At 37.3% G+C, this 27333-nt stretch overlaps 1 protein-coding gene across 3 annotated transcripts in view; it reads left to right on the top strand.

Annotated features, from left to right (window-relative positions):
* Nucleotides 1-27333, top strand: part of LOC119547699 (centriole proteome protein 16) — an 80262-nt gene that overhangs the window by 40082 nt on the left and 12847 nt on the right. Inside the window, exon 4 of one of the 3 annotated variants that reach the window (XM_037854672.1) lies at nt 12912-13050. The exons of the other annotated variants lie outside the window; for them this stretch is intronic. The gene's annotated coding sequence lies outside the window, so the exon portion shown is untranslated. The remainder of the gene's footprint in view (nt 1-12911; nt 13051-27333) is intronic. 3 annotated transcript variants of the gene reach the window in all.

Below are 27333 nucleotides of genomic sequence, written 5' to 3'. Positions count from 1 at the left end.
GTTGTGGCGGAAAAGGAGGAGGGGGGTATCTGGGGATGAGGAGGCAGAAAGGTAGATATCTGGTCTGCCTGGCTTTATTTGGCGACTGTTGCTTTTGCGTCTGTTGGCCATGTCGCCCGTTTGCTTATCAGTGGCAGCATTGACTTTTTATGGCCATGAGCAAGAGGTCTCCTCGCGGACCCGCGACTCTCTGTGATTAATAAGGATTTTCAAGTCGTTAGCCGTCTTCGCCGGCCGTTCATCGCGTTTTTTTATGGCCACAACGAGAGGGAGACGAGAAAGACGTGAATCGAATTGCGAGGGACGAGGCAGGCAAATTACCGATTTCAACAATGTCGCTCAAGTGGCTTAACTTAAGTTTTGGCTTTGACAAAGGCCCACTGAAAAACGAGCGAAAAACTGGAAGAAAAGAGAAAAACCAGCAGTTGATGCTTGAATAATGATGTGATAACCGTAGGCATAAACTGGCCCACGGACCCGAGATGATCCATTCCAGTGTCCACAACTTTGGCCAGATACAATTACGGACTAAAACATTTCTAGCCAACTTGTAGTGACAGTTTAGCCATTTTCTAGCGAAGTTTTAAGAAGCCTTAAAGGGCAAAAGCTGCCTATTTTGATATATCACAATATTGCTTATACTTTGAAAATTTGTTCTATATTTCCAACGTGATATTTAGATGGATTAGAACATCTTTCAAGACTATAAATTATTTTTATCTTTTCTGATATTCAACTATTATTTTTAAAATTTTTTTCTTGAGGTTTGCTTTGATTAAAACCTTAAAAAAATGTCAAAGACATTCTTGGAAGACAATATGAGTGTATTAGCTATTTATTAAAGCCTTAAAGATAGTATTTGCTGCCTAGCAACACTGATTACCACCCACTTACCCCCGCCTTGAGGCAATCGCGTCACAGCTGCATTCACTGGTAAAAAGTTGCTGCTTAAAGTTTTCAAATTATTCTAAGTAGGGCAGAGCCGAGGATTATGCCTGGGAAATGCTTCTTTCTTGGCTGTGGCGCCTTGGATTAGGCTCGAATTAAATTGGAATTAAATTTGCCGCTTAAAGCGCGACAGAGTGAACTGAAACGTATTAAGCATTTGCCATTGCATTCGCCTTCACAAATTGAATGGGTGAATCAAAACAAAATTGCTCGGCAGAGGGTGAAATTGTCGACATTTATTCGGAATGAATACATTAATACATTCATAAATAATGCGCATGAAATTCGAAATCATAAATAAAGTTAAGCACTTGCTGTACAGATATTAAAAACATAACATTTGCATAATCTATTTTGTTCTTTACTCCCTTCTCTAATTCAAATCTCACTTTAATTTATGCAAAATATTGCTAGCGAAAAAAAAACAGCCGTGTTAAAAATGTCCAATAAGTTTGCAATGCAAACATTTGGTAATTTTGTATGAAAACACAATTCCATTAATTATTTAGTCTAATTTAATTTTGTTCTAAACGGCTTTATTGAACTTTGCTGATATAATGTTGATCGTGTGTAGAAAATGTAAACACTTGTATTGTGTAAATAATAAACAAGCACAAAATGGCCGAAAAATCTGTGTTTAAATGTAATTAAACTTTTTGGTTGTGAAAAATCTATTATTAATTAATTTATTTTTTATAAAATTCAAGTGTTTACTTTTACCATGTATACACACTTTATAAACGCAATTTCATGCGACAATTTCAAGCTTTATGCTAATAAAAATGGGAAAGAACTTTCCCCACTAGTTTTGACAGACTAATGGAATGTCTGGGCTTTCGGCTGTCACTTTTGACAGCGAGGTTACACAAAGTTTTCTAGACTGTGCTAATTAAAAAACCCAATAGTAACAAAAATCGGAAACCAGTAGAGGAATGAAAGTTGAACAAACGGAAAAATGGATGTGGGCATAATCAAAACTGCACGGAAAAGTTGTTCTGGTTTATTTTTATTCCGTGCCCCACTGATTTCCCACCGAAATGCATCCACTAATCATATGCAAGTGTGGTGGAATTAGAGGCACTAAAACTCAATCAAATTTCATAGCATTACAACGAAATGCGAACCTTAGATGTGAACCGCCTTTGGCCCAAAGGGGCAGAGATATATAAACAGTTACGTTAGTCTTAATTACATATCAAATATATCGCCTTGCTGATTGATCTCAAGCCAAGCAGAAGCCAGTGGAGTTTCAAGTGTTCCCCTCTGCGTTGGGCGGCCATAAAATCAACATAAATCTGAGTTATAAAAAGTCATGTTCGGCTGCACTTAATTAGCGGCCGACCGACCTCTACGGAATGGGTGTCATGCCCATATGTCCTCTCTATTACGATGCCATCCTCATCTCGGTTCCCATAAATACCAGAGGACCGAAAAGGAGGAGGAGGAGTCCTCCTCGACAACCGACTATAATTCACACAATTTGCTGATGCGTGTGCCACGAGTGTTGAGCCCAAAATGTCAACAATATAGCCATCCCATTCCCATATCTTTTCTAAATTCGGAGCGTATTCCCACTGTCTGCCGCCCTGTGCTCCAAAAATTAAATGGTGTGAACGAAATTTTATGCCGAATCATGCGTGGAAAATGATGAAGATGCCGCCGCGACCAGGGAAACCTCATCGAGTTTCTACGTTCCACGCTCGTTTGAAATATATTTGCGTGCCTCATTTCATTTGTTTATGTTTTTCTAAAGAGATTTACAGTTGGAAAAAAATATAACAATAAATTTTACGAAATTGGTGGCTTAATTGTTGGACAATTAGTTAGTTTTGAAGATTTACATTTAATTTTAAAAGCTCTAGTTAAGGAAATAAAAGCAACTTTAGTATATTTTTGAGAATTATTTTCTGACTATGAAATATAATCAACATTGCTGGGATTACTGAATAAATTAGAGATGATTTTTTGTGTCATGTCCATGTTCTGAATTCCTAAAGCAATTTGTTTTCCGAGTGTACGGGGAACTTGCATGTGTGAGGCCTCGTTAGAGAAGCCAGTTGTCTTGATGAAGATGCACACACTTGGCCATGATAACTGGGCCCCGAAATTAAGTTGAAAACAATTTAAATTTGTTAGAAGCCGCCGGCAACGAGGCGAGGTCCCAAGTAGTGTAGTCCCCATGCCAAAAATGGGTAAAAACACTTTCAACTCCCCAGCACCGGGCATCAAATGGAGGATCCGGGCCCAGAGAGATGTTGACGTCAAACGACAGCCACGAGACACTTCACTTCTACTCGTATACATACTCGAATGTTTCTTTTTTTTTTTTGGGTCGCACTTTTATGTGTAATTTCATGTTGTGCGAAGCGTTTTGATGGAGTTGCAATGTCCTCTCCCCGGGGAATGGGATTTTTTTTTTTTTGGGGAATTCAGTTTCTGGCGGAGTTTCTTTACGGAATTTTTATGGCCTAATAGAGTTGGTCTTGAGTGTACATTTAGTGCTGAAAAGGTGTTGATTGTGAAGGAGTAGCGCTGGCCAGAGAAATAAAACAAGAGTTCAGTTTACGATTCCGTTTATGTTTTACAAATAAGTCGGGTATTTACAGCTTGCCGGTGGAATTTTAATTACTTTGCAGTAGGTGATTTAAGACAGGATGTATCATTTACTAGGTGGTTTGAGCGTTTTGTTTTAGGAGGTGTTATCAGTAGTTAAACGATAATAAATATATAAATATTATGATAGTAGAGATTAGTGAAATTTTTGTTAATACACTTTCTTATATGATTTAAGTTATAAGAAAAACATTAATAGTTCTATAATGAAAAATATGCACGTAATTCTTTGAATTATTAGAGGAACGGGATGGATATCTGCACAACACGATATCTTAAACTAAAACCATGTGTTCAAAGATCTCCATTTCAAGCTCCTTTCAATCAACATCAGCCATCAAAAGAGCTAACAGATGAGGAAATCTCTTCAATCCAGAAAATATCCCTCATCAGAACATCACTTTTCGGATCGTTGCGAGTTCATTTCATGCGAAACATCTTTGCTTCTCAGATTTCTCGGCTGTTTTGGCAGCCTGTGAAGTCGCTTCCTCCCTCTATTCCCACTCTTGAATACCCCTTGATCCCTTGAAAACACTCGAGTACTCAAGTCCACCCAACTTGGACGACAATTAAGTGATTCATTAAAAATGACAGAGCATGAATTGAATTGAGAGCCGGCGTTGGAGTTGGAGTTAGAGTTGAGTTTACTGTTCTGGTTTTTGGTCTTGAAGTTTGAATAGAACCCATAATAGTGGTGGGCTATATGGAGGAAATGTCAGTGCGTGCCAGAAGATAAAGGAATAAAAGAAAGTTGTTGATGTTGCCGCTGCCCGACTACCGTTCAAAATTTAGGAGCGTACGTACGTGCACAAGTATTTGAAAAACTCATTTAAATCCGATGGACAGACGACGACCCCTTCTCGAGGGTGGGATCTGGGAACTGGGAACGGGGAATTGAGAACCGAGAACTAGTGAAAATCAAATGCAAACGACGAAGGCTGACGCTGACATTTGATGCCAAATTTTCAAGTGGAGCGACCAGCGGCAGTGGCAGCCAAAACACTTGAGGAATTGCCGCCGCTGTCGTTTAAAAGATGATGGCATGAGATACTCGACGAATGTGCGAATGTGTTCTGCCCCAAAAACAGTGGAAAAAATCTTGGTAATATGACATCATAAAAAGGAAATAAATTTTTATTGATCAGAAAAGAGAAAATCAAATGGTATTTGATATGAGTTTTTTAAGAATTTCACTTAAATATGGGATTTGTTCAGGCGGAAATATTATATTTATTAGTACTCCTTAAAAACGTTTTTAAAATTCAACGATTCTCTAATTCAATGAAATAAAATCTAAATAACGCTTTCCGGACTAAAATTTTTGAACTGATTTTGAGATAACAGCATTTTATTATGATTACCTTTCAAAAGAAACTCTTAGGAAGGTTAATAAACATAGAATTGTCCTAACCAGAAATAATAATTCTATAAAATAAGGTCTGGAATCTTTTTTGTTAACCCTTTTTTCGCTCGGTGCCTTAGTCGCCCCAGTAGCAAATACCATCCTCCGCCGGCTGGACCAGTCGTAAATATGAAGCACAAACAAAGCAGCTCGTCCAGACAGAAATCAGTGGAGTTCGAGAAGAGGAGAGGGCACAACAGAGCGATTCCGAGGCCGTCGCATTAGTATACGGAAGCTCGAAAACGAAAAAATTACAATCTCAACCGTTTGGCAGACAGACGATGACAGAAGAAGCCGTGATCCAGTGATGATGGTGGTGGTGGCCAAAAGGAAGAAAAGTGGTAAGGGGCGGCAGATTCCGTCGGCAGATAGCTATAGTCGGCCCAAGCAGGCCATAAACTGGCGACTATGAAGATATATTAGGCAAATAGATGGATGGATGACTATAGTACGCCATCTCCATCCGTTTTCTCTTCTCCTATATTTTTTTTTTTTTTTTTGTTAGTCGCCAGCCGAAGAGAAACAATTTTCGACAACGTTTTGGCAAATGCAAATGGAGTTTGACAGGCCGCCGCCAACGTTCCACCATCAAATAATAATAAAAGACTCACGGAAAATGATGGCCTAGGAAAATTGAAAAGCCTCATCGATGGGAAAATACCCTAAACTGTTAAAATGGGTTTTGCTAAAAGCAAAATTAGGATTTAATATAATGCGTTTCATACTTTTTTGACAATGATAAAAAATACATTGTTTGAGCAAATCATTTTATTAACAATACAAAAGCCCTAAGAAAGACAAAACAATATTTTTTATACGAGAATTTGTGCCTCTTTTTTTGATTTATAATATTTTTTTCATTGTTCTCAATGCCCAATTTTTAGACAGAGTACACAAAAAGGTTATCAGCCATATTGCGGCTTATGATGAGTATGATGAGCATTAGAAAAGAAGTTTTTCTTTGGCTACCTGGCACATACACACACTCGACTCACCGAGCACTGCGTCTCAAATTACATGACCATGAAGACATGGGGGCAAAAAATTTATTACAAAAGATAGACAAAAGATGCGAAATATTTGCCCCTGACTGACGATGGCGATGACGATGACGATGACTATGGGAATGCTGGCAACTGCTGCTAGAAACTCGCACAGTGCTGCAGAGAAGTTAACGCACGCTGAATGTGCAAACAACAAAAAAAAAAAAAAAAAAAAAAAAAAAAAAATACAAATATGTCTGCCCGTCCAGCCAGCCGCATAAATACTCTCCGGGGAGTAGTTAGTTTCGTGGGGTTCTCTCGTGTGGATTGAACGGCCTCCAAGCCGGGGTTTTTCGCTACCATAGATTGGTGTGGGCTATAGTTTTTGCCAACCCTCCATTTCTCCCAGGGCAGGTCCTTTAGCACTACACTTGAGGAAATAATAAATCAAGTATTTCATTCGCATTCCTCGAGAAATTATAGGATCACTTTAAAAAACTGGACCTAAACTTAAAAATGAGAGAAAAACATTTTTTTTAAATCTGCTTTTTATAAACTAATATTTTTAAGACACTTAATCAGTTCTTGAATATGTAAACAAAATCCGCATATAGTCCTTCACCATATATAAATAAAAAATATCAAAAAGCTTTCCACAAAAGATTTCAATGATAAAATATTTACAAACATTTTCACCCATACGATTTAATTTTTTTAAATGCTGAATGTATACTTTTGTGATTCAGTTAAGCCGAGTTTAATTAGATGGAATATATAACATAAAATCCTTAAAATTTTCTGTGGGATAAAAATAAGAGAAAAAGTTGTCCACAAAAGATTTCGATGATAAAATATTTGTTAGCATTATGCCCCAAAAAGATTTATTCTTTCAATCAGTGTAAATCAGGACATTTTTTGTGAATTTCGAAATGATTCTCTGTTCATATTTCTTTGCCCTTGGGGGGGCGGCGATGGCGATTGCCACCCAAGTTGCCTGTTTATGAATTACTTCAGCCGTGCAGCACGCGTACATATGTACTATATAGTTATGCATGTACATTGTACACTGCACAACATGTATTTATGTATGAGTATAAAATGGAAAGCATAAACAACGACGACGAATGAAAGCCCTGTAGCAGCAACAAAGGGCATCTCCCTGAAATATGCTGCAAAACTGCGAATTGCAAACTGCAAAACGAAACGAAACGAAACCAAACCAAACGAAACGCACTGTGTGCAACAATTTATGGCCAACATTCAACAGCGGCGAAAGCGAAGTAAAAAAAAAAATACAAACTGAATTGTTTGCGGCAGCATAAAAAGTAGCCAAACAGATGGAGTGAAGAGGGCGGGGCTGGCAACTTGGTTGCTGCATTTCTTTGCATAAATTGCAACATTTTGTGGCACCGAGCTTGAAGTTTCCACTGCCGCTGCTTAGGCAATTTGTCATTGCAACCATCACAGTTCCGTATAAAGATATCCAGATATAAATCTATCACAGCGTGCGAGAGAAAAGCCACTTTCAATGGGGTAATAAACAGGTTAAAGAGCCCAACTTAAAGTTTGATTGCCAAAAAGTCCCTTTGGAAAGTTTTATGCTTAGAAAATGTAATGCGTTAAATGTATGCGCAAACTTTTGGGGCAGTTCAAAGTCAAGAAAAATGTTGAGAGTTTGTAAAGGGCACAAGAAAAAAAGGGTCTAACATGTCTTAAATATTTGTTGTAAATATTTAATACGGTTTTTGGTAGATAGTTGTAGATACTTAAAATAATTTTAGCAAAATAAAAAATTCTAAAAGGCAGAAGGAAAAATGTCAAACAGGTCTTGAACAGTTTTTGGAAATATTTAATTCGATTTTTAGTAGATACTGAAAGGGATTTTAGTAAATTCAAAAAAAACATTTTTTTATAATTTAAATATTATTAGGAAATGTAAACCATATTAAACCTTCCTTTAAACGTAAAGCTTTTATTTATTCCACAATTATACCCTGTTTAGAAGATAGTCTTATTTTTTTCGGTGCAAGAGTTACTAGCCTAAGTGAGGAATCAGTCAAAAAGTGCGAAAGTATTTCCACACGCCCCGTCAATTGAGGAGAACGAGTTGAGGCGTAAGTATGCTGCTGCCACACTGAGATTACCCCATAGCCCCCGAAATGCATTTACGCCAACTCAACTGATGCAAATCTAATTCTCGGATGTCTCTCGCACACACAGATACACACACACACACACATCCCGTTTAGTCGGTAGGGCGCAGTGGAAAATATAAACCTCTCAAGTGCAAAAACCATTCAAAAACTAAGCTAAATTTATTTAAGGAACAGCCAGGCAACGGACAACGAATGCTGCTGCAACCAGAATATTTTTTTTTTATTCCGCTGCCTTCTGTGTTTTCTCCGTTTTCGGTTCGGTGTGTTGAAGCCCCTGCACATTTCACTTAACAGAAATAAAAACTGAAAAGAAAAGCCAACGCAAATGCGAGCAAAGCCCAAACCAAACTGAACCGTGCCGTGCTATAAAAAAGGGAACAGAAAAGGCCTAAGCAAGTTAGACTTAGAGCTATGTGTAGACGCGTTTATATCCTGATAATGGTCTTATGGGTATTTTCAATAGCTCTATCAGGTACAGTTGATTCTTGACAATAGGAAAAATGTATTTTTTTGCTTGCTATAATTTTTGTTTTATTATTATTTTGTTTTTCTTTATACAATGGTTTGTACACCATATTTGATTTCAAAAAAGATCCTGAATTATAGGAAAAAGAACAGGCCTACAGCGATTATATACTGAAAATGGTTTTATAGGTATTTTCAACACTTTAATAATATTCTGAATAACATTTCTCTTAAAAGTTCCTAAAACAAGTTTGATTGTACACAAATCATTTAATAAAATAGTAAAATAATAATACTTTATAAAAATGAACCCTTATCTTAAAGACTCTAAGCAATGATTTTAAAAACTTTTTTGATCTCTGAAAAATACTAAATTTTGTATACTTCCAACACATTTTAATTCTTTAAAGAAATCCTCTAGGCATGAAGGTAAAAATTCTAAGTGTGTGTTTATTATTTATTTATTTATACCTGAAAGAAATCCTGTAGCCATGAAGTTAAAAATTCTTAGTGTGTGTTTATTATTATTTATAAAGAAAATTCTTTTTGCACCAGGAACACCCCTTATCCAGGGTATCCCAAAAGAAGTGGGAAAACCCATGCGGAGGCAGCAGAGCAGAGCGAGAGCAGCCGACAAATGTCGCCAGCGAAGAGCTGGGAAAATCGAGGGGGGGCTATACGAGTATAGTGGCGGTTGGGGAAATTGCAGGAATGAAATTCAGGTGGTGTGGTGGTGACGGCGGCTGGAAAACACTCGGGAAATACGTTGACTGGGCTGGCTCGTCTATCGTCTCTTTCCCTCTTTCGCCATTTCGACCACGTCCTGGTCCTACAAACGTGTGCATGCAAGGTGCTCGTATAATGCGTTGTGCGTGTTAAAAGATAGTTTTGCCCAGCTCAACGCGAGGCCAAAATCCAGCAACTTTCAGTGGCAGTGGCAGTCGGAATGGAATGGAAAACTCAAAACCGAGCACAAACCCAACCACACAGCCCAGCGACAGGTAGTTTTACACATTGAAAAATCCCAAACACCGTGAAACGTATCGTTTTTGTCGGTTTTTTTTTTCTTTTTCACTGGGTTGGGTACTGTGCTCCCGTTTTTGGTGGCTACTGTGTGTGTGTAGATATATGGGGATGGGCTCCCTAATGTAATAGGTCTGGGGATCAAGGCAGCGCGAGACAAATGCACAAAGCCCCTTCCGCACTTCTTTGTTTGTTCAGAATTCAACATTTGCAGCTGCAGCATTGGCATTGGGATCTTTTCAATATCTGCTGGCATAAAAAACGGGGCGTTCTAAGGGGATTTCTCGGCATTTGGCTGCGATTTGTCGTGGGGGTGGGGGGAAGGTCATCAAATGGCCTCAGAGGGATTGCCGTTTTCACTCACTCACATTTTAGTGGATTTTGTGGAAAGAAGTTTTTGGTCTATCCTATACAAGTGTTTAAGCTGCCTAGGTTTTTAAAAAGTTATCAGAGTTTTAACGGGTTTAAGGTTTGTATTGTTTTTGATCCCAAAATGTGTTAGCTTTCTAAAGCCAGCGAAAACTTTTTATTTTTTGAAAAGAAATGATAATTTATTGCTGCTGCCCTAACTAAGCAATTATTATTACGACACCATTTTTTGCTTTCCACCAAAGTTGTTGTCTCACAATTGTTAAACCAACACGAATCAGGGATCTTTTGTTTTTTCGGTCTTCTGCCTTTTTTTCCATGCTGCGCGTGCTTCTTGTCCATCCATATAGCCCTTAACCCCAGAATGCCCAACATCGCATGCAGCAAGCATTGTCATCATGTGTTGCTCGTAGGTCTTCGGCTGTTTTTTTTTTTTTTTGTATTCCCTGTTTTCCCTCTTTTCATTGGATGTTCGGGTTCCTAGACAAATATTATTGTTTCCAACACGCCGTTATTGCATATTTGCCTTAAATATATGTACGTAGATATTTTTTCAAAGTGTGAATGAAATTAATGCGTTGCACGGTCCCGTGTCTCGGTAAAATGGGGAAGGAATTTTCTCTTTTTCTCCCGATTTTCCCATACAATTTGAAATACTCTGTTTTTGTTTGTACTCCGTTCGCTTTTCCTTTTCCCCTTTTTTTTCACCCTACCCAAATATTCTTTTTCTATTTTCACACAGACTAAACGTTATTAAATGCAGGCAAATGCCTCGCCGGTCCAATGGTATTTGTAGTGTTGTCTTAGTCGCTGTCGTTGATTTTATGTTCTTGTTGTATAGTGTTGTGTAGTGGCATAAAGGGCAGAGTTCCCTCGATGCTATATATATATGAAATATTCTCCTTTTTTGCGCTCGCTTTGAGTGTTTATTTTTTGTGTTGCCTACATTTTTGGGTGTTGCTAAAATAAGCGATGGCACAGTGGGTTAGAATTTGCGGAATTTTTTAGGTATGGTTTATTGCCAAAAATTCTTTTTCCCATGAAAAATTGACTTGGAAAATGGATAAATAAACAAAAAGCACTTACTATTTTGAGCCAATAAAAAAAAACAAGTTTTGATTCATTTAATAATTTTATAGCCCTCAGAAAAATTTTAATCCAATTTTAGTATTTCTTTGTGTTCTCTAAATTCCCCTTAAAAAATACTTCAAACCCACTTTAATAGCACAAACTCCTCCAATTAATTGGCTCAATTTATATAAAATTGCATGGCTTCAAACTTTAAATATTTTCCACACACACTCGGGAAACTTTTACATAGAAGAACTTTCTGTTGTGGCCAAAATTAGCCTTAACTGATTTATGTTCTCTAAAGACTTTAGTTGGCTTCGAGTCCCCCCATCGATATATCCCATGGTTGGGTAATCCCAATGAATAACGCAGACACCTGTTCATTTCATGCATCATTGGGCTCTTTTGGGGCAACCAAAGTGCTGAGTAATGTCATTGGCTGCTTTTCAACACCTGTTACCGGCCGGCTGGTTTCGTTTGGGTTGGGGCCCACTGTACCTGGCCTTAGTCCTAATGCTAAGTAGCTTTAATGCTGCCGCATCGCTGGCTCGTTAAGCGGGGGGCGGGTGCGGTGGGCGTGGCTGCACACACAAACGAATGCGGCGGGGAAAAAAATGCCGCCCTAAATGCTACTAATTAATGAGGATTTAGTGAAAACTGTTCTCGGTTTGGTTGAAATACAAAAAATAAATAAAAAATACAGAAAAGAAGGAAATTCCATTGCACCACCGCCCTCGCATTTCGCTTTTGGTATTTGTAATGCAGTTTAGGGCGTTTTCATTTCCCCTGAATTTGTGTGTTCGCTGGTATTAGCATATAAATAGCGTTTTAAATATTTCTAGGCGCACATAATTCTAGGTATTTTCGACCCCCCCTCGCCAACCGCTACAAAGATATATTACCGCCGTTTTATTTGTTAAGTATTTCTCGTGGCCTGGCCATGAATTTGGTGCGTTTGCACCCTGGGTTCGCGTGTGCCAGGACCCTAGGTCTTGGATTGTGTAAACAGGAAGCGATCCTAGACACACACACACACACACACCAGCTCCTTGGTTGGAGAAAAAAAATAAGAAAAATATACCTACTCTAGGGCATTTAACGCCCAACTGGCAAACGGCAAACAAATGTAATCAATGAAATTTTATGTGCAACAGAAACGCACTTCAGATTTTCTACAATATCCTCCTTGGCATGGCGTGTTTAGGCGCGCTCTTTATGCTTTTATAACTTTATTTAGCCCAACCAAACAGTTCAGATACAAATTACAATTGCGGCGCGTAAGGAAATTAAAAAAGGATTTCCATGTCTCGCACAGCAAGGTTGCTTTGCCTTTCGTAAACAGCAGTGTTCGAAATATTAGTAGACATCTTTGGTTGTAAATAAATATATATTGAAGTCGTTAAACTAATAAGAATTGCATTAGAAAAGTGTTCTCTTATGTGAAAAACCCAAAACAAATACTATTTGTATAGCAAAGCCTTACGTAAACAAAAGTATTCGAAATATTTGTAGTCATCTTAGGTTTAAAAAAAATATGTAAGCCGATAAATTTATAAAAAATACATAATCAAATGTTTTTTTTTGTGGAAAGCACATAAAATTGCGCATAAATATTTATTTTACAGCAACGCCTTTCGTGGACAACAGTGTTCAAATTATTAGTAGCTTATTTTGGTTCTATAAAAAATATTTGAGTTGTTAAATTTATATAAATTGCATTAGAAAATGGGTTTTCTATGTGGAAACCCATAAAATTTCCGCATAAATATTTATTGTATAGCAATGCCATACCCAAGGCTATTATTTTGTTCACATCTGTATATTTTATTTATTTATTCTGCCCAGCTAATGTAAATATTTTACCTTGCTCTCTTTTTACAGACAAGTCCGTTTCACTTCTGCTGCTGGAAACCTTCGTCCTTTCGTGCGTCCCTTTCTGCTAATTGCTTTGTGTGCCCTGCTCCTGGCTCCTTCTTGTCCTCACTAAGCAGCCCAGATCCTTCCACACTCAAGGCTCAAGGTTGGTATTATACCCAGTTTATATACATTGTAATATGTATTCTGTGTTTTTTTTTTTTTTTTTTTTTGTGTCGAGGGGTTAGCAATTGGTTTTATTTTTGGGGTTTAATTGCACGGCTTTGGACAGATTTTAATTACTGACAGCACAGGCGGGCACAAGTTGGGTAAAAGGTCATTTGGAATGTTATCCAAACAGAGGAATATTCAAATTGAAATTAAGCTAAATATATGGGAGGCCGACGGCAAAAGGGTAAATAAGTATTTGATAATGAAAATCGTCGGAGCTTGACCTTTTCCTTTCAGTTGATAATAATGAAAACGAGAGAAGTAATTTAAAAGTTTTGAGAAGGATTTAATGCAGTCTTAATTACACTTAAAATGTCAGCAAACGAATTTATTGGTGTGATTTATAAACAAAATGAATGAACGAGTATTTTAATATCTTCTGAATATTTATTTTAAATACCATTGAAAAGCGATTTGGTTTTACAAAGTCACTGATAAATCAATCGTCTGCGATTGCAGCTAAAAAACTTTATCCACAAAAGTTTCCAAACAATTGCATTCAATAAAATCAAGTGAGGCTAGCAAATCAAACCCCATCTAAACAATGAAACACAGGAACAACATTAGCATTTGTTAATCAAAGTGTAATTCCGCAATTGCTACCAGATTCCAGAGAAGTTGAGCCGTTTCTCGGCTAAAACTGCCAACTGAAGAGCCATAAAAACCTCCAGCCAAGCGAAATAAAGTGAGACACACAGCGACAGATATAGTAGAGGGGGGTAAAAGGAAACTTTCTTAGCCACTCCAAGCGCCACAAATCACTTTAAACTGTAAGGACAAACTTGTGGCCCAGAGATGGGGGCCTTCTGATCTCTCAGACCACCGATTCTCGATTCCCCAAGTTCACCTGAGAGTTGAGCCACTTGCTAGCTTTACTGGCCCGAGCTATTAAATCTCGCCACTTGTTCAACGAAATCGTATATCTGTAAGATATACAATCACTTAAATCGTTGAGCGGCTAATCCAGCCGCAGACTTCTGCCGCCGCCTGGAGTTTATCATATATCACGGGAAAAACTTCCCCAACCGATTAACAAAAAGCAAAAAAAAAAACCGCCCGAATTGCTCGCATTTCAAATGCCAAATATCAGTTTACAGGCACAGCACAGAGAACAAATCAATAATCCCGAAAACCTCACGAAAAAATCAACACAAAACCCAGAAGGCATATCAAATTTTTTTTTCCTTTCTTGATTGACGTCTTTTTGGCTTCGCTAGAGGGGGCGATAAAATGGGCGGCGGTTAGAAGGTTGTCTGAGCTGGAAGCTCTTTTGAGGAGTTCCTTTCTTTCATTCTTTCACTGATTTCTGCTTTTACTTTCGATTTGGCTTTTGTATTTTGGGTATTTGCGCTGATTAGCACGAGGGGGGGGGGGGGGTGACAAAAAAAAAAAGAAAGGAGAGGTACACTATCAAAAAGTTTGGATTAAATTTAAAGTTTTATAAATTTAGGAAAATATTAAGATTAATAAATCTTTCCTTACTTAGTTTTGTACTCTTGGAAGGTAAAAATATTTTACAAAACGATTTTATAAATGGTTTTTTATTTAAATACACATTTTTTTAAAGAAGATTGTGATCTATTTTGTAATATATTCCTTTAGAAATGTATAATATTGAATGTTGGGACTTTTTTCCCAGTGAATGCTGGGAATTGCAAGGCGAGTCCTGTGTAAACGGAAAAGAAATCAAATGTTGTCATCATTGCCGGCGTCGTTCTAATCTCTGGAGCATGTTAATAACCCAAAGGGCCAGTGCCACGCCTTCCCGACCTCCCCATTCCCAGTCGACGTCCCCAATCTCAATCCCAATCCCCGCCCCCCAAACCATTCCCTGATCAGTGATGTCCATGTAATTTCATGCAAATATCATATTATACGACTGGCGATGGAGAACTGTACGTGTTGTGGGTATGGAAACGGCCTCTGACAATGTCGCACACAATATAATCATAACAACTCTTGGCGGGGGTGGTATACCCCATACAACTGCCCAGGGGTTGGACTTGTTGTAATATTTGTCAATAGCCAGCCAACCGATGTGCCGACAATTGACATGGCTAAGCAGGGAAATGCAGGGAAATGGAAATGCGAATGGCAAGAAAACTCAAAGTGGAGCCGGACAGCGTGAAAGCAGCCCATAAATAAGCAAATAAAATGTAATAACTAAGTGAAAATGTGGAAAATGCTGTCGAAGGCCGTCGCTTTTAATGTGCCCCTGGAGTGCTGGTCTAAATGAAAATGTCGAGTGAATGGTGAAAGGATCGGAAAAGCTTTGTGTTCCGTATCAAAAGTGGTTTTAGATAACAATGAAGCCAAATTATATAGAAGTAGTGCTGATTTAAATGGGCCAAGATGTTTGAGATTTTGGCTTGGCTCTAAGATTTTGCAGTTGTAGAAAACTCAATGAAATTAGTTAATCTATAGTTATTTTATTCATTTTGAAGTAATTTGAATAATTAACAAAGCTTAGCCGAAATTCATTTGAATATGAATAATGCAGCATTCACTGAGTTAATCACTTAAGTGAGTATTTCAGCTATGTATAGTTATTTCGCAGAATCTTTGCACATGCACCATATAAAGCAAACCTGCTCTCTATCAAATTCGCACACGTGCCGAGCTGTGAGCTCTTAACTGGGATATTTTATTCATGGCACCCGAAATCTATTTCGACTTGAGCTGCTTAAGTGAGCTTCTGCTCTTCACCCAGCTAGTTAGCTATGCATTTTGCCACGCCCACAGAACTACTTAGCAGCTGCAATTCGAATGATGCACTGAGAAAAATGTTTGAAGGTTTTGTACAACTTGGTAAAAAAAAATATACTATTCAGAAATCGAAAGTTTCGAATGATACTTGAAAAATATTTGCAGTTAAATCTTAGTGATTTCAAAAACCATCTTTAAGATATAATATTTTAATATTATACCATGTCTTGTCAACTTGACGTGAAAAATCTTCAATCGTAGACCTTTAAGAACCAAAAACAAATTGGTTTCTTTTTATCAATTAACTAAAAAAAAGGAAAAAAGTTCAAAACATCATGAAATGTATATATATTCCCCATAACTCCTCATATTTTTTCCTGTGCACCATTTGAGCTCAACACATTCTACTATCTCCCCCACATTCTGCACACATTTGCTGCCCCTCTAGTTGGTATTTGGTATTCGGTATTCTCCGCCCTGATAAGTTGCAATGCATTTCTTGGCATTTCTCTCTGGGCTGTCAGCTATCTGCAAAGCGCCACGCTGGCAACTAAACAATGAAGAACTAATCCACAGAGTATACAAAAGAATGGCTATAAAACTGCTCGTGTGGGTGGAAAAAAAAAATAGAAAAAGAAAAGCAAAAAATAGGAAAGAGGGAGTGGACTTATAGGTGGGATTGTGTTTGTGTAAGGCCACTTTATGACTGCCCTTTTGCAACAATTGTGCAGCGCTGCATTCAATCAACAAACTTTTAAAGCGCAGTTACAAAACTCAAACAAACTGAAGAAGCACGAGTGAGTTGCAGGGACCAACGGAAAGAAAGGAAAACATGGGGAAAAGTGGGGAAAGATACGTGATGGTCAGGGAAATTGCACAACAGCAGCAGCAGCAGCAGCGTTTAATTATGACAATCAATACTCACACACACACTCGGGCATTTTGCCCACACAGATACTCGATTATATATACAGTTAAAACTCTATAAGCCGAACAAGAATATAAAAGTTTTAAATGGGAATCAGTAAAAAAACAGTTACAATCTCTATCATCAGTTGTGCAAATGTAATCTAGTTCGTTTATTAGCACTAAAAACCTATTTAAATATCATACTAAATTTGGTATTTATGTGATATGTTGTACATTCCCCAGAAGCTTCACTGTGGCAGACTCACACATATGGCAGATTTTATTGCTGATGTGCTCTCATTGCTCATCTGCGCTGCCCAGGGACCTCGGACTAGTGCAAATAAAACTTGATTAAATTCCATTGGCGGTTCCAATTTCGCACGGGTTGAGCTCTGGGGTCGGTTGTGGAATTGACCGGAGAATCTCTAGAGATAGTTGGCGGCCAGAAGAAGCTGATGAAGAACAAGGAGCTGGAGCAGCGGTTCTGCCATATTACAACAATCAAACATAACCTAATTAGATGGACGTTGGTTTCGTCGTTGTGGTTGTTGTTTCTACCATGTAAAACCCGCGAATTTGTGGCAAGTACGCCTGGAACCAAGGGTTAACTAAAGTTATGTAATCAAGTTATTTACTCTACACAATACAGTATTATTTAAATTATTGTTCTAATATTGCCTTGATTATTGACTTTAATTGAGTGTAATTCAAAATTCCTACATTTCCTTATGAGAGACTTTCAACAAATGACAAACAGCATATTCATTAATTGAACCAAAAACTGTTGACTAAATTGCCCAAATGGGATTGGAATAATATTGAAGCATTGAGAGCGAACTAATTAATTAAATAGCATTAGCTGCACTTAAGTAGAGGATATCAAATAATATTTACAGCCCCTAGCTGGCGGGTATCGGGTATCACAAAACCCATCATAGCTTTTCAAAGGACCAATTATTGCTATTGCATTGTTATTGACTTCGTTGTTGGTCGTAATTGCATTACTCATCTCCTCGTATACATATAAGGTTATATCTTTCTCTGTCTTCATTGCTATCCCTTTTTTGGGATAATATCTCTGGCCCTGGATTTTGCTGTGCTTGCAATAGCTTTAATTAACATGTGCGCTACGCACTTTCTTTGACCAGATACATACGCACACATAATATTGGTAAGAGGGTGCTTTCACTAGTGATGGACGCGTGAAGGAACTTTATTTTAAGTATGAAATTATTTTATTAAATAATATTACCTAATAATTACTTAAAAAAATTACCGTAAATATTCTTTAAGATTTTAGCTTTACACCTGGCATATACACAGAAGCCTCTCTTCTATCAAGATGATATCTTTTTGCTGTCAGTTTGATTTAATCATGTTTTAATTAATTTAAAACCATAACTATACACGATATCACTTTACGATGTCTGTTGCCAATTAAAGCCTGCAACACGCACAGTACTCAATGACACGATTAATATTTCCATCACGCACGCATCTCCAATTTGGCCTGCATTAACTTGAATGTGTGTGTATATCCGTGCGATAGAGAGTCTCATGTGAAGTGGCGACAATCAAACACACACTCAAAGATTAATCCTGACACTCACTTGCAAACTAATTACATGGCTCTTAGGCAACGCCCCTTGCCCCCAAAAAGGACCCAATCCGCAAACGTCCCTTGCAAACCCATATCCCCCCCCACAGGCTGGAAAGCAACCTCGTAATAAGGTCGCCTTTGCTGCAAATAAACATCGATTGAATGCAACATTTGATTGGCAATAATTGAAAATAGTTGTTGCACATTAAGAGATGGATGGTTGGAGTGATGTGATGGTTGAATGGATGGAGGGAGGCTTCCTTCCGACACCCACGGTGTTGCCATGACGGCCTTTGTGTACAAATATGTGTACACTCAGAAAAAAAATCAAGTATTTCGTGCTTGAACCTAGTATTTTCGGTGTCAAAACTTCGCCAAGCATGAAAAATACAGAACGCGAGAACAAAATACTACTTTTGAGCACGAATTTTCAAGACCGAAAATACTAGATTTAAGAACCTTTCGGTCTTCAATCAAGTATGAATAATTCTTAAATCAAGTCATATTTGGACTAAAAACAAGAACGATTTAATAATAAAGTAAGAAATTTGCAGGCATGATTTAAGGACGAATAATTCTTAAATCGATATATAAATATTATGAAACTAAAATGAGTTTTTATTTTATGCTAGTAAGAGAAATAAGTATTGGAAACTGAAACGAAATAAACGAGATATGTATAAATAATATTAATATTTTAAGTTTACTTACGACTTGCCGCTCACGGGCACTAACACTACCTTATTTATGCGCGTTATATACTGAGTACTTTCAGAATAAACAGTTGGGAATTATTAGAGTTGGCAGACATAAAAACTCCAAAATGTGCTCAATATGAGAATTTTTTGAGCACGAACGTTCTTAAATGTTAAGCATGCAATTTTTCTTAAATCAAGGCTGTTTGTACTTGTTTTTAGCACGGTGTTTTTCCCTGAGTGTACATACATACATACGGGGGCTTTATTAAATTCACACCCATCGGACACCCAGGCAACGTCTGTTGTCATCAACATTATTATCATCGTCATGCTCATCATCATGATGGGTTTCTTCTTATACGAGCATCTTGACCAACACAATGGCACTGAGCAGCAACAATAAATGCGTAATGATAGTCAGTCACTGTCACTCCCCCCAGAAATATCCACATCCACCCATCCATCCATCCATCCATCCATCCACCCAAAGCCCCCTGAAGCACCCACACTCTCCCTTCCTTACAAGCCATTTCATTTAACTGCTGCGAACAAACAAATGAAACGAAGCTCCAGATCAGCTTCAGCTTTCAACTGGGAGCAAAATACTTAAATATTTCGCTGACACTTGGAAAAATACCTATAAATGTTCACTAAAAAGTAAGGACAATTCGTATATTCATTTTAAGATATATGATAATATTTATACCTTTTTAGATATTTGAATCAATCGTGTTTCTTTTGGATACAATATTTTTTTGTTATTAAAATCTTGTCATCACATTCTCCCAGAAAACTTTTCTTTAAAGAGGGTTTCTATTATAAAATCCCTAATAAAATTGTTAACAACCAAAAGGAAATATTACCTGGTGTTTTATGTATGATTCGTATATTCACTTTAAGATATATGATAATATTTATTCCTTTTTAGATATTTGAATCAATCGTGTTGCTTTTGGATACAATATTTTTTTGTTGTTAAAATCTACTCATCACTTTCTCCCAGTGCAGTTCAGAGTTCCTTTGACAATCCCCAACACCAATCATTCCGCACAACTCAGCTCAGATGCCCGGGCATTGGTCATTTGTTTATTTCATCTGCTGTAAACTGTCATTACTTTGTCATGGGCAATCCGAACTGAGGAGCGCAATCAGGGGCCACAGCTTGGGCCGATTGTCAGTACGCATTTCACACGCCTCTTTGCAGGTTTCTTGTCTACCCTCCTTAGTTCTGCAATTTTTCAAAGCTTAACACAGGAGCATCACAAAATAAACAGAATGAGGAAAATATGATAAAATAACAGTTCTTATCTGTCCTTATGCCCTAAGCTTTGGGATAAAAATGCAAAAGGTTGTTTACATCTAGTTAGGAAATAATTCTAGGTGGAAAACCACCAAATGGTGACCAATTTATAAAGGGTGGAGTTCTGTTGTCAAGTCAACGGATCCCCAACCTGCCGCTGTCGCATAATCCCTGTCAATCATTCAACCTATTCATAAAAGTAGAGCCCCCATAAGCTTCGAGTACATCGTAAATTCAAGAGTAGAACACATAATTAAAAGCTTTTCAAAGGCCCCCTCAAAACATCAAAAGCCACAAATCAGTAAACGAATGATCGAACGAAAAAAAAAATATATACAAGGGTGGTCAAAAGTATTTTCACAAAAAAAAAGTTAAATATACTCATAATTTGAACTTACATCTTGTTAACTTTGGCATCAATGGAAAGGTAATTTAAATGCCGTTTGAATGATACAATACATTTCTTAACCCATTCAGTACTTATTGAAAAGGACGAATTTGTGTAAAAATGTCCTTTTTGAACTTTTTTCCTCGACTTGAAAACTAAAATTTTTTGATGCAAAAAGTTTCTTCAAACAAAAATAATAGTAACTGCAAAAAGAATTTTTCAAAAATCATTTTGCTTATATTTTTTATGATTTTTTAAAGGTGACAATGTCGGAAAAAATTTGTATGAAAAAGAGAAAAATATGGCTAAAATGCATGTTTCTAAGCATTTTCAAAAAATCATAAAAAATATAAGCAAAATGATTTTTGAAAAAATTTTTTTGCAGTTACTATTATTTTTGTTTGAAGAAACTTTTTGCATCAAAAAATTTAAGTTTTCAAGTCGAGGAAAAAAGTTCAAAAAGGACATTTTCACACAAATTCGTCCTTTTCAATAAGTACTGAATGGGTTAAAAAATGTATTGTATCTTTCAAACGGCATTTAAATTACCTTTCCATTGATGCCAAAGTTAACAAGATGTAAGTTCAAATTATGAATATATTTAACTTTTTTTTTGAGAAAATACTTTTGACCACCCTTGTATATATAACAACATGCTCTTGAGGTTTCAGATAGAAGTGCTACTGTCTGGCATGCAGATATATATCTCTGCTTTCCCATCGCATATTGTTCGATATTAATCGCATTACTTATTAAATCAATTAAAAACTTTTTCAAGCGCATAAATAACAACATTTGTTGCGAACGCCAAACGGAAAACAGACAATCACAGAGCATAATCTTTTATTGTGTGTCTGTCTGTCTGCACTCCACATCCAGAGCATTGTTGATTTTAATGTAATTATTCGTACTGCAATTATACGAATCATGGCTAAAAGTTTGTACTCGGCGGCTTCTGCTTTATGTTTTGCCGCTCATAATCTGTAATAAAAACACCAGCTGACAGCGGGAGATGCACATTATTATGTGATTTCAAAGGACCGCTACCACTGCTGCCATGCCAACATCCAACCATCCAACCATCCCCCCCATCTGACATTGCATAATGTGTGGAATGCCGTTCGGTAATTTTATACTTTTGCATCCAACCATCCATCCATCCAACCATTCGTCTATGCCTTCACTCATCCATCCATCCATAGCACTGAATATCCATAACCCTTTCTTCTTCTCGGTAGAATGCAAAATGCAGCAATCAAGTTGAATACCAGCGAGTGGGTAAAATACCTTGCAACTAATAAACTCTTTTGGAGCGCACACACAAAAAAATTAGAAAGCTTATGTTAAAATGGGCGGTAAACATAAATATGCTAAACAAAACACTAAACAAAATTATGTGAAAAATGATTTTGGGAAGTAATATTAGATCATATCATCATATTAAATAATTCTTTGTGTAGGGACCTTTACTGTTCTAATTTATGTTCCCCCAAATTCAGATTGAAATCATTATATAATAGATTGTTTTCCCATGATTGGATTATATAAACTCATCGGTGTAAAAATGCAAATGCAAATAATATATCTGAAATATATATTTTCCCTAGATCATATTATATTGTTTTTTTGTATTAGTTCTAATTTATTTCCCCCCAAATTCAGATTGAAATCATTATATAATAGATTTTTTCCCATGACCGGATTATATAAACCCATCGGTGTAAAAATGCAAATGCAAATAATATATCTGAAATATATATTTTCCCTAGATCATATTAAATTGTTTTTTTTTTGTATTAGGACCTAAACTGTTCTAATTTATTTCCCCCCAAATACCGATTGAAATCATTATATAATAGATTTTTTTGCCATGCTTGAATTATATAAAACCCATCGGTGTAAAAATGCAAAATACAAAAAGGAGAATCACGAAACAAGAGGAAACCAAATTGATTGAAATATTCATGGAATATCCCTGTAAATTGCAGATGACTTTTGCCGCTGATAGCATTAAGGTAGAATCTGGTATTTTCCGTTTGAAGCTTGTCGAGAGAGTCTGTCAACTTCATTTCAGCCAAGGAGATGCTCTGGCTCAAAGGGAGGAAGCGTTTAATTAAAAACATTTTGTATACACATTTGCTTCCTTTTTGCGAGATATCCAGATTGTAGCTGCTGATGATGATGGTGATGCTGCTTTTGCTACAACAGTTTGCTGTGTGTTATTGCGATTCCGTTTGCCAATTGCTATTGCCTTAGTTTCCTTTGCTTAAAGTAGTACCCATTCCTACCCCGTATCTTCCCGTCTAAAATCACCATCCTGCTCTCTTGTTAATGATATCACCAAATGGCTGCCTTTGTTGCTGCTTTTGCTGCCTGTGATGCTGCTGATGTTGCTGCTGTCAGTTTGTCTGTACTGTCTGTACTGCTTGTTCGTTGCTGTGTTAATGATATTTAATGATGATGCCAGTTCTGTTCCTGCAGCTGCCACGCCCCCAAGCGAACCGAACCCGACAAACCGTTGAGGCCACCCCATAGAATATTTTGGCATCTCCACCGATATCCTCTGGCCCACTCCCGCCATTGCACATGCACATGGAAAATTTGTTTGTCTATGCGGGACGTCATTTGATTTTGTCTGCCGGTTTTTCTCCTCCTGCCGCCTTCCTCTGCCTGCCTGCCTGGCTTTTAATATGCACCCGAAATATCCTTTGCCAACCCCCCGAAAACCCCGCTTGGTAGGCCCCTGAATCTGAACTAATTTTGGTTAGGCAGGCGCCAGTTATTGCCATGGCTCTCACTCTATATCCATGAATCTGCAGACTGAGAGAAAAGGGATTTAAAAGTTTTTTAAAAATATTTTTTCAAAAAAATTAAAACAATTGTTTTCTTATTTCTTACAATGAAATATTACTGTATCCCAAAAATAATATTAAAGAAATGATTAGAAGTATTAAAAACTAAATGAGAAAAATTCTTTCATGAACTTTAATTCTGCACTACATACTGAATTTATACTAATAATACTAAAATACATTCGGATATGAATGGTATCTCATCTTTTTTTCCCTATGCTTTTACGGTTTGGGCTTTTGGTCATTGCATTGAAGGCCCCGCAGGCCACAATCATTATCAGTTTTCCGTTCGCTTTTTCGGTCGGATGTCTGCATCCAAGGGATTCTTCATTTTGTGGAAAGCGAACGGAAATACAAATGCACATTTCAGCTTTGAATTTTCGGCTTTTATCCATCTCTGACTAATTTTTTCCGTTTTGCTGTTTGTGCCATTGAGGTCGGGAATTTAAAAGAGGAGCTGCGGCCTCACTTGTTGCTGGACCCACTTTGCATTGCATTCAATGAGCAGTGAACAAATGGCAGTTTGCACCAGAGTTGGTAATTGCTATTTGCCAATCCGAAGATTGAGCTAATAAAACGTTCATCAGTGGCAATCGATGAGAGTCGGAGAACAACTGCAAAAGGCCAAATAAAACTGGAGACATAAAAATTAATTACCAACGAAACAAGATCATTTATCGAGAGCAACTTAACTTTAAGTGTTGCATGGAAAAACATAGAGCTTTTGTCGATGAATTGCAAAATATTTGTCAAATTGTCTGTTAAAGGATAATTAACTATTTTCCATTTGTCTTGTTGTCTACGACTTTTAATTAAAAGACAAGTAGAAGCTAGAAAAACTATTAATAGTGAAATTGCTGTCTATTTTTATAAAAATAATAAAACGAGTATGTCCCTTAATCCTCATGGCTTATTTTATGTCAATCTCTATTTCGCTAGCACAATAATTGGTATTCCATCAATCATTTTGCTGGTTTGGTTAGGGGAATCCATCTTTCCACTGCTTAGTTCTACTTGCATTTGCGATTACCTGTTTGCGATAACTAATTTTAGCTATCCACCAATGGAAATACACTTTTGGCTTTGTTGGCTCTGAGGTTAACCATACATATTTACCCACCCTGGAATAATATCTTATTCCGCTTCAAGGACTCCTCATCTAAGGGTGGTAGGTGGAATCGAACCGAACTCCCTCTTAATTACTCGGAATCGCGCTTGTCAATCCGTCGCGGATGGATGGTACCATCCTTTTTGGCGAAAATTTTGGAGAGACAGCCAACGAACGGACTAATTTATGCATGCTGGAGTGCCGAGTACTTGTATTTCGTATCTATGAGATACTCTCCTGAACCCGTGGCTGTGAGTTTATTTAATATGCGTGCTGCGTCAAAGTTTGTGATGATTATTTTGGCAGAGACGGTGGTGGGGGGGCGAAAGAGGGCAGACGGCTGACACGCCCCCAGTTCATGCATACAAAAATAACCAATATTGATTTGTCATGGCGCTGGATTTTCAGCGTGGGCGGGTAACTTTGAATGAGGACACGATGATGGTGGTTAGGGGGGATTTTCCCCGGTTCATCGCTTCTCTGTCAACGCTCCTTTGTGTGTGCCTTCTTTATTTTTTGTATTTTCACTTTATTTCTATATTTTCTTTTTTTCCTGTGACCGGTTTTAATGATTTCGGTTGCAGCTTTGGTTGAGCACACAAAACCGCCCTCGACCCCCCACATATGCAAACAATCCATGCCGCAAACTCATCCTAGAATTTTTTCGTCCATTCCTGAATCTACTTAGCTGGCTCTGCTTGAGGATGTTCCAAACATTTTCATAAATGTGTAAATCTATCATTTTTACTACTTTGACTGAATTGCATCAATTGTTTAAAGCTTAAGACAACTCAAAATATTATTTAAGTAATATAAAGTGTTAAAACATTTTAGTGTGCAGTCAACTTTAATGCAATCTCTACATAACATATAAAAAAAAATTTAAACTTTTTAAAGTCTGCCAACTTTATTTAATCTTCCTTTTTCAATTTTGCTTTTGGCAAGAAAAGGTAATATTACCTTTTTCCATATAAAAGTTTCTGAAGGATTAATCCATTAGTTAAATTTCCCCATGGATTTTATGGAACATAAATGTGGGTAATGGAAAACCTTTGGAATTTTTCCATACACATTTGAAGTGTAATTTATCCCCTTACCAGAACATCTTTCAAAAATGTAATTTCGTTTATTAAATTGTTTTGTTTGCCAACTCTTGTTGAGATTTTATTTTTGACGTTGGCCAAAAAGCCCTTTGCCAGACAGCCTACCCTTGAGTGTGTGTGTGAGTGTTTGTCTGGTTGCATTATGATGTTGATTATGCAGATTATTATTATCAGGAAGGCAAAGGCAGGGCATAGGCTGCGAGTCTGAGACTGAGCTTCATCATCGTTGCATGATTCATAGTTAGTTGGCCCGGTGCATGCCTCAATGGTCTGAGCCGCTTAGGCACGCTTGATGGGTTCGGGCCAAAGTTGGGCCACGTAATGGAGCGCCAGCCAAATGCATTCAGTGAACAATTGAAATTTATAATTAGTAGAAGCACCACACGCACAAAACACTCGGCACACACCCACAAACACCGTATACACCGCCGGGAAATATGATTAATACTTCCCGAAGTTATTTGTTATTAGATTACACCTAGCCGATGCACAAAGAAAAATATTTGGGAAATGTTTTTAAGAAAATATCTTCAAATGGAAAATGTTCTTATGGCATACTTGAGGAATGTAGTTAAAAGCTATAAATATATTTTGCGTTCAGAAGATTTAATAATTAACATAATAAAGATACTAGATAATATTTTCCAAAATATGTATTAACTATTATTATTATTCATTTATTTTTGAAGGAATAATTTGGAGATGCTTAAATAGGGTCGAAGATCTCACTACTTATTATATCTGATCTTAAATAAAACCATATAACATCTATAATATCTAGTTTTTTTCATATAATGAACAAGTATTATAGACTAATTTTGTAGATGCTTATTATATCTGATCTTAAATAAATCCATATAACATCTATAAAATCTAATTGTTCATATAATAATCCAATATTATAGTGAAAAAGAAATACTTGATCTATTTTTTTTAGATACCAATTTAGATAATTTTGAATTCACTCTTCATTTTAATAATATAGCAAAGCCCAGAATATGCCTAGATTGTTTTTATAGTGCTGTATTTTTTTCCCAGTGTTTTGCTTTTGGGATCATTTCGGGGCTGCATTGTACTCGATGCTGCTCCATTGTCTGCTCGCTGGCATTGTCTGCCCGGCTTTGTTTTCATCGCCTACGATGTTCGTTGCCTGCGATAAGAGTCTCTTTCTAGGTATTTTGGTGGGTCTGGTGGGGGGCTGACTGGGGGAAGTCGAAACTTCAAATTGAAAACTTTAATTAGAATTATTGTTATTGTTGTTGCTGCCGCTGCTGCTGCTGCTGATGCTGCCATTGTCAATGCGTCCGCTTCTCGTTGGATCTTAAGTGCCCAGACCAACTGAAACTCACCTTCGTCTGGGGGGTCTTGAGTCCTGGGTCCTGGATCCTGGTGCCTGGTTCCTGGTCCTGCAAAAGTTGACGCAAAAGTTTGCCGCAGGAACTTGACGCGTGTTCAACATACTTGAGCGCCTTGTGCCATTCCTTTGCCGATGGTCGACCACGGGGGGAAAATATCCATCCTGGCAAGTGCAGTTTTAATATGTTGAAAGTTTTG

This window comes from Drosophila subpulchrella, chromosome 2L, assembly GCF_014743375.2.
Source record: "Drosophila subpulchrella strain 33 F10 #4 breed RU33 chromosome 2L, RU_Dsub_v1.1 Primary Assembly, whole genome shotgun sequence".
Classification (NCBI taxonomy): domain Eukaryota; kingdom Metazoa; phylum Arthropoda; class Insecta; order Diptera; family Drosophilidae; genus Drosophila; species Drosophila subpulchrella.
This window is presented reverse-complemented; position numbering and strand designations above follow the sequence as displayed.